The sequence below is a fragment of the Pogoniulus pusillus genome (genome assembly GCF_015220805.1).
Source record: "Pogoniulus pusillus isolate bPogPus1 chromosome W unlocalized genomic scaffold, bPogPus1.pri SUPER_W_unloc_1, whole genome shotgun sequence".
NCBI classification, from domain to species: Eukaryota; Metazoa; Chordata; class Aves; order Piciformes; family Lybiidae; genus Pogoniulus; species Pogoniulus pusillus.
Genome location: NW_026974535.1, coordinates 902,894 through 917,519, shown reverse-complemented (window position 1 = coordinate 917,519; position 14,626 = coordinate 902,894). Strand labels below are relative to the sequence as shown.

The window sequence follows — 14,626 nt, the reverse complement described above, 5'->3', positions numbered from 1 at the left end:
ACCTGTCCGAGGGGTGGTGTCTGCTGAAGGTCCTGGTCATACATACTGGGTAATGCAGGAGAATGGTGAAATCCAGTGTATTCCACAGAGAAATTTAACCTTAGCTGAGAGAGTTTAAATTCAAGCTGTTAGGAGTTTTCTGTTCTAGGTAACATCGGCGCCCAACACTGAGAGAATCTACGATAGAATCTACAGTACGAACCCAACGTCACCTGGGAGTCCCTGTTCTGAGCTTTTGAATCACCTACATCTGACTGAAGTGTGAACTGAACTTGTATATATTGTTTTAGTGTAAATATTGGTTTAGATTAGATTGGATAATTCTCAGCGATACTCTGTGCGAAGTAGACAAGGGGTGGATTGTGCTAGTTTGAAGCAAGCTAGAATGTTTTGGTAAGAGAACTAGATAACAGGCAGTGAAATGAAAACAACTGATGTCAACTTCTCTCACAGTCTCGCTGAGAACTCTGGGAAGAAGAAAGACTTTTTCTCCATTTTGTTTCTTCTTCTGCCTTTGCCTTCAGACCTGGTCACATCTCATTAACCCTGCTCCTACTAACCTTGCTCCCTAACCTCTTGGCCGCACCTCTCTTCTTCCTGAGAACTGGGGTAAGGTTAAGAGAGGGGCCGGGGGAGGTGTTGGGGTGGTTTGAAAGCCCCTCCTGGGGACTCAGGTTTCTGGGAGGGGAGTTGTGCTTTTGTATTGTTTATCCTTTGTATATTTCTGTATATAATTGTATATATTGTAAATAGCTGCTTGTAAATTCTGCTAGCTGTAAATAAATTGCTTCATCTATATTCCCAGGGTCCGTCTGAGTTGGCTGGGGCAAATACAAAGTGTGGGGGGGCGGGGTAACCCCAAACCATCACAATGCAGTTGTATGCTCAAGTATTAAAACAAACAATAAACCTGCCTACACAGCACGCAATATATAATGATTTTACAAGAGAAGTAATACTTAACACATGCTTATGCTAATTTAAAACCATTGCATTAAAAAAAAAAAAAAGAGGGAAGGGGGAAAGAGAGACACAGAAGGAAAAGTCAAAAATTTTCTGGTTACATTATCCAGAAAAATTCACCCTACAAAAGGCCAATAGATTTGTTAACCTAGGGAATGAATGTGTTTGTATCTGTTTATGTATTTTTTTAATGTCACTTACAGGTCTTTGATGGATACCAGCTTATGTCCAGTCTGGTTTTGGCAGTGAGCAGAAATATTGCTCAGATGGCTGCGCTAGTTCAAAGCTAGCTAGAATGTTTTGTTGAGAAGAACTAGATTACAGGCTGTGAAAGAGGAACAGTGGTGATGCCTACTTCACTCATAGGCTTGCTGAGATGTATAAGAGCAAGAATCCAAAGATAGATAAGGGAATCACTCTCTGTCTAGGCTGTGGGCTGCATTTCTCTCTCTAACCTAACCTGCTGTCTCTCTGATTAATCCACCTGCTTCCTAACCCCCCTGACCAACCCTCCGTTCTTCCTTGAGCATAAGGCAACGTCTGGGGAGAAGGTGGAAGGGCAGGTGGGAGCCCTTCCTGGGGACTCAGGTTTCTGGGAGGGGTGTTATGTTTCTGTATCACCTTTTAACTTGTATATTTCTGTTTATAACTGTATATATTGTAAATATTTGCTTGTATATTGTGCTAAACTGTAAATAATAAGCTTCATTCAATTTCCAGAACCGTCTGAGTCTAGTCTGGGTGATTTCCAAAGTGTGGGGGTGTGGGTAACACCCAAGCCATCACATCTTTTATTTTGGCACTCCAACATGGGGCAAATTAAATTTGATTGTTAATTAACTCTGGGAATCAGAATGAAGCTAATGAAGCCATTTTACTTAGTGGGGGCTGTTGTGTGGCAAATTTTCTGGTTTTTTTTGTCTACACTTGGGTGAAAGCTAAAATTGGTTACCTTTTGTTTAATCTAATTTGGAGAAAAATTAAGGCAATGTTTTTTGATTATGGAGACTACATTCTTGGATGTGTTGGATTTAACATTACAGGGCTTTTTACCAGCAACAATTCAGGAAATGATACATCTACTGCTTTATCAACAGCTTTAATGAGAGTAATTTTGCCTAAGACCCAGTTACCTGGCCTTTGCTCTGAATTTTATTCACATGAGACTATGGCATTTCTGTTGCATAAAATATTAGATCTTCTAATTTTGATTTTCATATTAATTTTGGCATTACATAAGAGGAATTTGCATGTGGTGCCTTTAAGGAGCCAGAAAAAGAGATGGGTATCTGTCGTGGAGGGGTTTCTCTTATTCCTCCTCTGTTAGGGGGAGGTGAGAAATTAATTTGAGGTGGTATTAATTTTTTATAATATTTTAAATTAAAATTAATATTTACAAATTTGTACCACCCCCAACCACGATGTAATCAAGTTCGTTGTGCAAAGTTATGAAAACAGCTGGGATATATTTACAGGGATTGGATTATTAAATGGAAATATCAAATTATCAACAACTATAAACAGAGAGAAAGATTCCTTTAGGCTTAGTGCCTCTTAACAACTATACTGTCTGCCCAGCAAGGGATGAAACTGCGTCTGCTCTTAAGACAGAGGTAACTTATATTACAAAGGAATTAAAGCTTGCTTAAATGTGTTGCTCTTAAGTATTAATCATTAATCACCCTCCCGGGATTGTGTCACAGCGTGTGCCCAGTATTTGGGTCTTGGTGAAGCTGGAATCCGTCCTGGCTTGCAGGAGGATGATAAGTGTTCCCAGTCTCTGGGGTAAAGAGGATTTCTCTGATCTTCTCTCCTGCCGAAGTGGTCTCTGCCTCGGTGCTGCTGCTTCTGGATGCCATGTGTGTCCAGGGATGATCAGCTGGCAGGGTTTCCAGGTGCAGGAGGAGGATTTGTCTGTGCAGCTTCTGACACGGTTGTCTGTACAGCTAGCAGGCTGTGTTTGTAGGTTAGCAGACAGTCTGGAAGGTCTGCTTGGCCTCGATTTTTCCAGGCTTACAGGACAGCTGGCAAGCAGGGTCTGCCGGGCTGCAGGGAGACTTGAGCTCCGTAGGTAAATGCAAGATAGCAAGCCAATATGTATGGCTGCTCTAGGCTTAGGCAGGGGGCTCTCAGCTCCCCATATATGTATGAAATGCAGGCGTTCATGCGCTCTGCTTCTCAAAGGGTTCACAGACAGCTTAACTGCGAATTGAGATCAATGCAAGAGGGCTGAGCCTCAGTAATGTTTGCAAGAGAGTAAGGGCCTGACTCTGTCTAGGCCATGCAAGCAGGTCTGTGTTGCTATGTGGATCAGAGAGCTGAGCTTGAACCTCTAAGTCTGAACCTCTGAACACGTGGTGCTCCTTTGCACTCCTCTTTATAGACTCTGAGACAAGATTCGTGGCTCATTTGGCCATCTAAAGTGACCAATCAGGTTGGCAGTAAGCCCAAACCTTACCTTAATAGGCAGTAGCTGTTTGCCTGGACCCTCCCAATTAAGGGATCACCTGGGCGGACCCCAGGGGTACACGGACTGGGCGTGTGTTTGTTATGCAATCTGTTTACTGCCATGGGTCCTGGCAGAAGAACATGTCCAGGCATGTAGAGGCATAGGGAGGCCTCTGTTTTGGGGCTGCTGCCCCTCCACCACAGTATCCTTGACTAAAGATAAAGAGATAAGCAGTCTGAGTCTAAACAATTCCATCTCAGAGGAAGAGCAAGGGGGGCCACCACTGCACCTCCTCCCATAGATTCTGGGAAAGCAGCCAAAGTCTCAGTTGTTGACAAAAACATGGTACATGGCCAAAGAACAGAGGTAACTGCTCAGGCCCAAGATGTTCCTTCAGCTAATTTGTCTCTCCAGGCAGCAGAAACCCCTAACCCTAAGTCAGATTTGAACTCACAGGCCTCAGGTCAGACCCCCAATAATCCAATCCCACTAGAGGGGTCATCAAAGTCCATTTCAGCTCAAATTACCTTGGCTCCAACCAAAGCCTGGGCAAAGATGGAACATTTGACAAGGAGTGATTCAAAGAGGACTTAGGAGAGGGGACCTCTGGTGCACAAGAGTAGGAAGAGGAGACATATAGTCTTCAAGATTTGGCCAACATACTTAGATCTTGGTACTCTGATGAGAGGAGCACTGTGAGGTTGGCTGCCAAGAAAGAGGACGGTTCTGAGGAGTTTAAGAGTGCTCTTAGGAAAGTTCTGTTTCTAGGCCAGGGACAACCAGAACAACAAGAGGAAGAGGAGAAGGATGACATCCAGGATTCCAATGATCCCCTCACAGAGGTCAGGGAAGTTAGAAAGGAATACTCAAAGGAATCAGGAGAGCCAATCCTAAGCTGGCTGGTGAGATGCCGTAGCATTGGTGCCGATGCCCTGCAGGTAGGAGACAAGTCTGCCAAGCACCTAGGGACACTCACCAAGGAGAGTGGAGTGGACAAATACTCAGCAAGTCCTCTTGGTAAGGTTAGCTTGTGGACATGCCTCCTGTTGGCTGTGGCTATGAGATATCCTTCCCGAGATGATCTTCCATGGGCAGCCAAGGAGCTTATGGCCCACCAGGTGCTAGGCCTATGCTATCCTCATATTTGGGAGGTCCAGGCCTGTGGCTTTTGCCTATTATGGTATGCTTGTGGCTAACTGCCAAGCTCATTGGTCATTTTGGTAGCCAAAGGGGCCATTAATCTCGGCCCACATTTGATAAATAGAGATACACAAGTAAACAACGTGCTCCCCTGCATTGCTCGCTCACTTGCTCTCATTATTATGCTTAAGCCTACCTGTATCTACAGAGCTCAGTCTCCCATGCAGCCGTGCACCCTATTGCACACCTGCTGCCTTATTATTGCCTGGTGCACATCACTGCCACAAAGTTACCAGGAACAGACCCCAATTATCTGCACGCAACCGGCCTGTGTAGCTAGCGTGAGACTGTGCTGAGACTGCACAGCATTGTACTCCTTCTGCACCTGAGATCCTGCCTAAGAATCCCTGGACAGAGTGTCCAGAAGAAGCCAGGAGAACAAGGTCAGAGACTGTCCTTTCCCCCGAAGGTGGGAAGATTCTTCTTTCCCCTGAAGCCGGGAGGATTCCAGCCTCAAAGTCCACGGGCAGAGTCCCCTGAAGATTGGACACTTGTAATGGGCTGTGATGTAGCCCCGGAGGATGATTGATAATTAATAAGAATTTGTAAGTAAATGCTTTAATGCCTCTGTAATTTCTATTGCCTCCTGCTATAGCAGAAAGAGCTTCAGCCCACCTACTGGGCAAATAGCATACTGACCCCAAGCGGTATTTGCCTCAGGGAAATTTCTCTCTCTGTTTATAGCTTGAATGTGTTTATAGTTTCAATGTTTGCTAGTTATTAAGAAGTTACTGTTTGATATTATTCCTAGAATGTCTTCCATGAGCGTGTTAATGAACAAATATTAAAATTCAGTGGTTGGGGTGGTGAGAGTTCAGAATATTGAAGTTAATAAACTATATATTTTTATAAAATATCATCTTGCAACAATTAATTTCTCCCCCCTGCCACAATTGGCATGGGCAGTAAAATACCCCTCCACGACAGAGAGCTCCAAATGAGACACGTGGTCGTCCACTTGGATTTTGGGGTCATAGCTACAGAGGTTCAGAGGCAAATTACACCCCAACAGAGAAAGAGATACTAGCAGCCTATTGTCACGGATGGGGTATTCTGCGACCTATGCCGATTTTGGCAGAGGGGAGAAATTAATTAATGCAAGAGGATATTTATAAAAATATATATATTTATTAACTTTTCCAATATTCTGAACTCTCGCCACCCCCAACCACTGAACTTTAATATTAATATTCATTTTTACATGGTTATGAAAACATTCTAGGATATATCTCTACAGAAACTTATTAATAACTAGCAAACATTCAAACTATTAACAGAGAGAGTTTTCCCCGCGGCGTAATGCCCAGCAAGAGTGAGCTGAAAGCTGTTTTCTGCTTTATGGCAGAGGTAACAGAAATTACAGAGGCATTCAAGTATTTACTCACAATTCGGATTAATCAATAATCACCCTCCGGGGCTACGTCACAGCCTATTGCAAGTGTCCAATTCTTCAGGGTCTCTGCCTGTGGACTTTGAGGCTGGAATCCTCTGGTTTCAGGGGAAATAAGAGTCTCTGACCTTGATGCTGGCTCCTTCTGGATGCTCTGTCCAGGGAATTCGTAGGCAGGATCTCCAGGTACAGAGGCAGGATTCTGTGCAGTCTGAGCAAGGGTCTAACGCTGACTACTCAGGCCAATTGAATGCAGACAAGTGGGTCTGCTCCTGGCAACTTGTGGCAATGGCACACCAGGTAATCATATAAAGGCCGGCATAAAGCTGCAAGGAAGTACACAGGCAGGCAAGAAAGCAATGTGGCGGAGCCACAAGTAATGTGAGGAAGGCCACACGTGAACCTGTGTGCCCCTATTTATTAAATGTGGGACAAGAATTAATGATCTCTTTGGCCACTAGAATGACCAATCAGGTTGGCAGTCAGCCAAACATACTAGGCAAAACGCACAGGCCTGGACTATCCCAAATATGGGGATCACATGGGTTTACACCAGGGAGACACGAGCTGGGCGTGTGGGGACTTACACAATCAGGTGTCCTGGGCAACTGACTTTATGGCCCCAGTCTGTTGTGCCCCTTTGTGCTCGTTTACCCCTGGTACAGGCAGAGAGACATGTCCAGGCAGAACAGGCATAAATGAGCCTATTTTTGGGCCTACAGGCCCTCCACAACACCTATGAAGGAGTGAAAGCAGATTCTGAAGCGATTGGAACTGAGTCACAATTGCTTTTAGCTCCTAGATTGTCAATTCTAAACTGGATGTTCAAAGGCAAAGGTTCATCACCGCATCATGCCGCAGATGCAACCTGGACTAAATGGATGGCTTTGATAGCCCAACAAGCACTGTGATGGTTTGGGTGTTCCCTGCCCCCCCACACTTTAGAAATCACCCAGACTAAACTCACTCGACTCTGAGAATATAAATGAAGCTATTTATTTACAGCTAGCACAATATACAAGCAGATATTTACAATATATATACAGAAATATACAAGGTAAAAAGTAATACAGAAAACACAACTCCCCTCCCGGAAACCTGAGTCCCCAGGAGGGGCTCTCAACCACCCCTGCACCTTCCTCCTGCCCCTCTCAACCTTACCCCCGTCCCAAGGAAGAACAGAGGTTCGTCCAAGAGGTTAAGAAGCAAAGTGGGTGGAGGGTGTGTTAGAGAGATGTAGCTCAGTCAGAAACACAAGGCAGAATGAGACAAAATGGCGAGTGTTATCTAATGTTTTCATTTCTTCTTCAGCAAGACTCTGAGGGGAGTAGACATCACCATTGTTTTACTTTCACAGCCTATGATCTAGTTCTTCTCACCAAAACATTCCACCCTGCTTCAAACTAGCACAATCACGAATGGGTAATCTTGATAGACCTGGTCTGGTGGAGCTGATCACCAACTGGCTGGAAGGCACAGACTGTACAAAACCTCCAGAGGAAAAAATAACCCGTGTAAAAGAGGCACTGGTGATAGCACCGGTCTTAAGCTTGCCAGATTTGAAACGTCCTTTCCAGTTATTTGTAAATATAGAAAACAGGTGGCGTATAGGGTTCTTACTCAGGATTGGGGAGGTCACCACAAGCCTGTGGCATACTTTGAAATTATTAGATCCTGCAAGCCACAGCTGGCTCACTTGCCTCCAGGCCATGGCCGCCACAGCCTTGCTTGTCAAAGAGGCTCAGAAACTTACTTTTGGGAGCATTTTAACGGTATACACTCCACATAGTGTGAGAAGTATTCTGGAGCAAAAGATGGCAAGGTGGTTAACTGATGCCAGAATACTGCAATATCAAGCCATTCTGTTACATAATGAGGAATTGAAATTGGCCACAACCTCAACAACTAATCCTGCCCAATTTTTGTATGCTAATCCTGAGGGAATAGGAACATTAGAACGTTACTGTGTAAGCCTTATACAAATGCAGAACAAGCTCCCTGAGGACTTAGAAATTGATTTAGAAAAAGGAGAAAGACTGTTCATAGATGGGTCTTCTAGTTGGAAAGAGGGAAAGCAAAACTCAGGGTATGCTGTGATAAATGGGCTAAGCATGAAGGCAATTGAGAGAGAGCAGGAAACTGAGCTCAGCCTGGTTGGCCCAAGCGTGCGAGCTATATGTACTCCGGAGGGCTTTGGTGTGGGTAAATAACGAGGGAACCATTTATACAGATTCAAAATATGATTATGGGATGATCCGTACATTTAGCAATATCTGGAAAGAGCGAGGATTAATCAGTACCCAAGGGAAGGGTTTGATCCATGGGGAATTAATTGAACAAATACTGGAATCATTGAAGGGGCCTAGTGCAGTAGCTGTAGTACATGTAAAGGGGCATCAAAAGGGGCTGGCCTTTTAAATAAGAGGAAGCAATCTGGCTGATAAGGTAGCAAAAGAAACAGCAGAAGGAGAGGAAATAAAGATATTTGAAGTTAAGATGGGCACAGGGAAACTAACACCAAAATCAGAGGTATTCAGTCCCACTGAATTAAAAGTCATGAAGTACCTAGGGGCAACTGAAACGGAAGGAAAGTAGTTTCTGAGCAATGGACAGGAAATGGGTCTCAAACCTGCAGCGAGACTGTCGTGGAGGGTAGCAAAGCTCCCTAGCAGGTCTCCATGTTGTGCATGTCACAGTGCCTCACACTGAAGGCCAAAGCATTGCAAAACTCAAAACAATCTTCCAGTACCCATGAGAAAATCCCTCCCTAGTGAAGATAAAAGGTAAACATTGGCTCTGTTTTGGTTAGGGGTGTGAAAAATGGTTCCCGTGTCAATAAAAGAATGGCAAAGCAGAATATAAGAAAATGAGAAAATTAAAATATGTCACTATGTGAATGGCAGAGCAGGGAGTGTCTGAGCTAACTAATTTGGAGACGTTGGAACCTACGAGAGATAACAGAAAGCGCTGTGAAGAGATAGCCCCCTGTGAATAGGGGACATGAACAAAACAGGGGTGTGCCAGAGCTCACTGAGCAAGGCTAGGGATGAACGATAACAGAAACCACCATGAGCATGGTAGATAAGAAGACCGTAAAGCAGGCAACTGTGAAGACGCAAATAGCTGAGTCACAAAGACACCTGAGGAAGACTCGTTACTTCAGCCTCACGACCACCAGAGAGAACCCCAGGAGGATTAGCACGCATGCGTAACAGTTCCAGGAAAAACTGCAACCGTTTTCGGGAAATGATAAAATATGTATTACACTGCTTTGTGAATATGTATGTGAGCGGGGAATAAAAACCCTGCAGCTGCATGTGTACAGTGCGCAGCTGTGGAGATAAATTCCCCTGCGCCCAGCGCTGCTCCTTGCTTGCCAAAATAAAACTCCTTAAACTTATCTCTAAGTTTTTGGTGGCTCAATTTTAACAATTTGGGGGCTCGTCCGGGATCACCAAAACTCTGCAGACTAAGAACCTAGGACGGAAAGGTGCACCTCTGCCTTTTTTGCAGACCCTCCTACCGCACTTAGGCTGCGAACTGACAGTGATATTTTAGACCCGGGAAGGCAAGCAAGGGAAAAAAAAAAAAACACCACCAACAACAACAACCACCACAAAACCACACCGCAACCAAACAACGGAGAAATTTGTGAGTTCGCCGGCAAGAGACACATTGAGACCCGTAATTCTGCGCGTAGATCCGAACGAAGAAGCCTTGGAGTGTGAGTATAAAGCGTGTTCCGTTCGGTTGGGTGGGATTTGGCTGTCTGAAAGTGTGTGAGTGAGACGGAACGCAGTTCCGAAGCCAGTGCGGAGGTTTTTCAATGCCGCGGTTCCAATCCCTCGCGAGAGGTTTGGCCGGTGAAACACCGAAGCGAGTGCAAAGGCGACTGGACAGCCATGGGACAAAACTGCTTCCAAGGGGCAGGAGGAGAGGAAGGGACCCAAAAAGTTCAAAAAAGAGATTGCCAGACATTCCCCTGAGAGCCTGTTAGGGTCAAGGATTACAAACTGGAATAACCGCGGGTCCCGAGAAGATAAAATGAAAGAGAAGTTAGTCTGTTATTGTATGGTGCTATGGCCAAAGGAACTGGTATGTTTGGGTCCTTTGGGGACTGAGCTTGTTAAGCCCTGGCAGTTTTTGAGCAGCCAGGAACCGTTCAGCCCGAAGGAGGCTGGATACGCTGATCTCTGGAAGCAGTCAGCGGAAAGAGAAGAAGGGGACAGAGGGGAGAAAGAGGAGGAGTGGGAGCCCTTAGACAACCTTGCACCCCTGTATGTAGTTCACCCTCTTTGCCGCGGCGCCCGCCTCGGCCCCCCGACTCTGGCGGCATCCGCTTCAGCCCCCCCCCTTCCCCCGTGCCGCGGTCGTTTAAGCCCCCCCACTCTGGCCGCGGCGCACACCTTGGACCCGCCTCTGGCAGCGGCAGCTTTAACCCTGCCCCTTCCCCCTTGCCACAGCCGCTTCAGCCACCCACCCCCCCCCCTCCGCTCTGGCCACGGCGTTCGCTGGAAAGGAAGCGGTGCCCAGAGGACAGAAAATAAACAAAGCCTCTGGAGATCAATAAGGCAAAAAAGAATTCCCCACAGGTTGGGTAGAAAGATTAAGAAAAAGTTACAGATGTACTCCGGCATAGATCCAATTCCACCTACTGGAGCAGCACTCTTGAGAACACAGCTTGTGGCCAATTCTGGGAGGGGGACATTAGAAGGAAATTAGAGGAACTAGAAGACTGGGGAGGCAGGGGCTGGAGGATCCTTTGAGAGGATCTTTTAAGAGAAGCCCAGAAGGGATGTGCTCGAAGGGACGCAGAAAAACAGAAAGCAAAGGCTAAGATCTCTGTAGCAGTAGTATAGAAGTAAAAGTTACAACTAAAGAGCTAAAAAGGACAGGGCCAAGGGACCTCTGGAGAATAAGGGTTCGAAAGAAAGAGAACCTCCTGTGTGTTGTTGTTAAATATTGCCTCAAAAAGACACAGGATGAAAAATTATTCAAGGAAGAGTAGGGGTGCCAGGGGCTCTACCTCCTGGGGACCCCGGGACATGGAGAGCCCTTGATAAAATTGTTAGTAGGTTCCCAGAGGGAAGAAGTGGAATTTTTAATTGACAAAGGAGCAGAAAGAACAACTGTTAAGAGCATTCCTAAGGGAATTGAGAAGGGAAAGAGAACCTTAACCACAACAGAGGTGGGAGGGGAACCCTTTAAGGTCCCCATATTAGAAAATGTAGAAATTGAAACTGATAAAAGAACAGAATTGAATGACCTGTTATAGCCTCTTGGGAAGAGACTGGAGCCAGTGATAGACCGGCTCCTGAAACAGGGCTTACTGAACCCTGTGTGGCTCCCCATAATACCCCCATTTTACCTGTAAAAAAGGCCAGATGGAACATACAGGCTTGTACAAGATCTGAGAGCAGTTAACCAGAGAACACAGATGAAGTTCCCTGTAGTCCCTAATCCATATACCCTGGTGAGCTGCTTGTCTCCAGAGTACCAATGATGTAGTGCTATAGATCTGAAGGATGTATTTTGGGCCTGCCCATTAAACAAAGCATCCTGAGATTATTTTACTTTTGAATGGGAGGATCCAGAAACCGGGAGGAAGCAGCAGCTGAGGTGGACTGTGCTGACCCAAAAGGGTTCACAGAGTCACCTAACTTATTTGGATAAGCTCTGGAAAAGATATTGGAAAAGGTAGATTTAAATCCAGAGATAAAATTATTGCAATATGAGGATGATCTATTGCTTGCTGAGAAATATGAATCAATAGTTAATGAAAGTATAATTAAATTGTTGAAGTGTTTGGCCCAGAATGGACTCAAAGTATTTAAAGGAAAACTCCAGTATGCAAAGCAGGAAGTAAAATACTTGGAGCACTGGCTGGAGAAAGGAGAAAAAAGGTTGGAAACCTTTTCTCCTATTTGTAAATGTGAGTGAATCAAAGGGCATACGGAGTGTGGGTCCAGGGCTGGGCTGGAAGGAAGAAACCAGTAGCATCCTGTTCCAAATGATTATCCCCTGTCAGCAGAGCGTGGCCTGACTGTGTACAATCTGTAGTGGCCACAGCTTTGTTAGTAGAAGAGGTTAGAAAGATAACTTTTAATTCCCCTCTCAAGGTATTTACCCTGCATAATGTAAGGGAAATTATGCAACAAAAAAGTGGAAAAGTGGTAAACAGATAGCAGGATGCTTAAATAAGAGGCAATACTCATAGATTCCCCTTAATTAGAATTGGGCATTATAAGGGTTCAAAACCCAGCTCAATTTTATTTGGGGAACCCAGCTGAAAGTTAGAGCATGATTGTCTTAAAGTGATAGAACTGGAGGTGAAGGTGAGGCCTGATTTAAAGGATTGTGAGCTCCGAGAAGGGGAAAATTATTTATAGATGGAACTTCAAGAGTGATAGAAGGACAACAAAAATTAGGATATGAGATTGTGGGAATGGACTTAGAGGTTAAGGAATCAGGACCCCTGAGCCCTGGGTGGTCGGCTCAGGCTTGTGAATTGTATGTTTTATATAGAGCATTGGAACTTCTAGAAGGAAAAGTGGGAAATGAGATGATGTTTGGAATGCCATATACTCAGGGGATGCCTAGGGATGAAAAGTTAGTCGGAGACTGCAACATCTCTGAATATGTTAAAGCATTGGCAGAAAGAATAAAGGAGCTCAGAGACATTGGTGCTTTAATTCAAACACCACCCCTGGGTTTCCCTGTGCACGACATTAAACCGGGAGAAAAGGTGCTGATAAAAACTTGAAAAGCTGAACCACAAGTCCCTCAGTGGGAAGGACCCTTTGAAGTCTTACTAAGCACTGATACAGCAGATGGCCTGCAGAAAAGGGATGGACCCATATCTGCCGGGTCAAAAGGAGTAAATCTAGTTATGGATGGCAGGTAACTTCGACACCAGGGGGGGACAACTATTAAAGAGGAAGACTGAATGAGTTATGACAGACTGTGAAGGAAACTGAAACCCCTCCTGAGGAAACTATTAAGAATTCATGGGTGTGGAAGATCTTGATGATCTTTATAGAAATCCACAGAGATGGTTAAGGAGGGGAGGAAATAAAAACAAAATTGAACTTGAATTAGAACAAAAATTATGTAAGCATTGTGAACATGAGATTGAATGGTGCTATGTACAGTGTGGATTGTGTGCAAGACACTGATGGGAACCTAAAGGTTGACTCCTGAGGGAAGGAGTCTTTATGGTTTGCAAACGGCATTTAGAGAAACTTAGGAGTAGAGGAGAAACTTTATTATTTTCTTGGCATTACACTTCAGCAAGGTGCTACATCATCCCCAGATCAAATGTTCGAAGATATCGAAGGACTAATGGAAGCAATCAGATGTTGCACTCTACAAAGGCTATGATGTAAAATAAAGTAGTACCAGTAAAAAGTGTTGTTATAACCTGAGCATGTAAGTTTCCTTGATGTGGGGAAAAGCCTGTATAGAAATGAGTAAAGCTGGAATATAGTTATACATCAGACTATGACCGGAAATAACTTGATTAATAAGGAATTGAAAAGAAACTTCTTTAACTCTGTGTTGGGGAGGGTATTTCTTGTTTCACTGATCACAGAAATCACCATCTGGATGGCTGAGAAAAGTTGGACACACACCTCCCGAGGAGAAGACACCCCCACTCACTGATCACATGTATACAAAAGGGGTGCAATTGTTTTTTGTTTTTTTATGCCAAGCATGTAAGATCTTTATATATGTATATGTAAGTTGCAATGAAAATTGGTGGCACCATTGTAGGTATAACTGCCTCCATCAAGGGTGCTGGGGTTTAAGTAAAATTGAAAGGAGAATTAACTGATATTACACTGGACAATTTGAAAAGATAGGAACAATATCAACTGGATACTCAGGTAGAAGAGCAGAAGTGTGGAGGTACTGTGCAACCTAAGAGTGAAGAGGACACCTGGAGAGGAGAGCTCTTAAGTCCCCTGAAGAATACCCTTGCTGTCGAGAAGATGATATACCCTGTTGCTCGAAGCAACTGAGTAGACGGAGGAGACAGAGGGGTAAAAGTATGGGGAATGGCTGGACGAATGCTTGGCCTCCTCAGGTTTGGGACTACAGGTCCCTGCCTAAAATGCCACCAAACGGTGAGGCATGGAAGACAAACTCTTGTTGCCTTTACCTCCCACACCCATATTAATGCAGCTTGTTATAATATGCAACAATTAGGAATTTGTTCCTTAGGGGGACACAGCTTTTGGGTGGGCCACAACCTAGCAATAGGGTACCCAAATGACGGAACAATGGCCGTGGTAAGGAGAGTTGATAACCCCAGCCCAGTGAGTGGAACCAGACTGAGGTTACAGAATCACATGTCCTGAAGGATGGATGTTAAACAATGAGGTAATTGGGCATTGCTGTATTAAGCAAAAAGAAGATGTATTCCAAAAAGGGTAAGAGAATTAGGTTGTAGGAACCTGTTAACAACTAATAGTAGTTCTTCCTCACATTGGTGGCCACATAGCCCTAAGGGGTATTGGAATAAGAATTGTAATAACGAAACTGTGCGTTAACATTCACAAAATAACAGTAACTCTTTTATGGAGATAATTGGACCAAAGAATTTTTGGGAAAACCAAGGACGA

General features: G+C 44.6%; 1 protein-coding gene across 2 annotated transcripts in view; it reads right to left on the bottom strand.

Annotated features, from left to right (window-relative positions):
- Positions 1–14,626, bottom strand: part of LOC135173779 (zinc finger SWIM domain-containing protein 6-like) — a 474,519-nt gene that overhangs the window by 49,154 nt on the left and 410,739 nt on the right. The window lies entirely within an intron of this gene.